At 29.4% G+C, this 1,125-nt stretch overlaps 1 long non-coding RNA gene across 1 annotated transcript; it reads right to left on the reverse strand.

Annotated features, from left to right (window-relative positions):
- Window positions 1-200: 200 nt before the first annotated feature.
- LOC112452662 lies at window positions 201-1,119 on the reverse strand. Its single transcript, XR_003040530.1, has 3 exons — window positions 1,016-1,119; window positions 447-938; window positions 201-366 (listed from the first exon to the last, which is right to left on the reverse strand). It is a non-coding gene; the product is annotated as an uncharacterized LOC112452662 (long non-coding RNA).
- Between the last annotated feature and the right edge of the window lie 6 nt (window positions 1,120-1,125).

Raw genomic sequence — 1,125 nt, forward strand, 5'->3', positions numbered from 1 at the left:
TAAGATAATATTTTAATTTGAATTTTTTAATTGAACAATATAGTTATGACAAAAGTCACTAACGCCTAATTAAACTTTTATTAAAGATAGATTACGAATAAGATCAATTAAAAAAAAAAGTTCCACATGAAACAAATACGACAAATCGACGTACGCGCATATGATACAGCTATATATACATGCAGCTTAAAAATATGCACTTATAGTTCAACAATTTATTTAATTTGTTAAAGAAGTTGTAGCTGCAAGTTGCAAGATTTACAAATTAAAAAGAATGGTCCTTTTTGACCAGGTACATATATAGATGGAATAATATGGTATGTTCCTGCGGGTACATCTTCTAGTTCCAAATATACAAATCCGGATCTGTAAACAGAAATAAAAATAAATAGTAAATATAAAATTTCTATAAAAAGAATGCGAAACAATCCAGATAAAATACAGACCTAAATGGTCCAGAACTTTTTGTTTTAAAAGCAGTTGCTGCATTTGCATCGTTTAGTACAACGGTATTAATGTCAAAGCCTATTTGGTACTGTTTAAGTCCTTTCAAAATAATTAATAAATAATTATTATTGCTAGCGCTTTTAATCACTATTTGATATCGTGGATTATTCACTTAAGTGGGATGATTGCCACATCCTCCTGCTGTGACGTTCTTCCATTGACCTGTGACCTATGAAAGATCACGTTAATATATAATAAATTAATCTAAGAATAGGACAATCTAAAAATATGATATTTATAAAGTTGAGGTATTTTCCGTAATATAAACGGACATGTTCCATATGCACGGAGCGTGTAATAGATAGTATTTGTTTTCTCATATTGAGATATGACCAAAGTATATTTTGCGCCACTCTGATCACCAAGTTTGATTTTACACAAGTAATGTGGGCTATTTATTCTCACACCATCGATATACGGTGGCGGATCATCTAATAAACAGGATTTTATAATATATTTGTTGGTAACTGAAGATAAATTGAATAAAAAAATTCATTATAAAACTTACGTGGATAGTATATACTGTTTTTCCATCATTCCGGTAAATTAAAACTGTGATATATTCTTGATTTTGTCGAAAATCTGCTATGTTTGTAATATGCCTTGTAAGAAGTATCC

This window comes from Temnothorax curvispinosus, unplaced genomic scaffold (genome assembly GCF_003070985.1).
Source record: "Temnothorax curvispinosus isolate PA1 unplaced genomic scaffold, ASM307098v1 QBEX01003576.1, whole genome shotgun sequence".
Lineage (NCBI taxonomy): Eukaryota > Metazoa > Arthropoda > Insecta > Hymenoptera > Formicidae > Temnothorax > Temnothorax curvispinosus.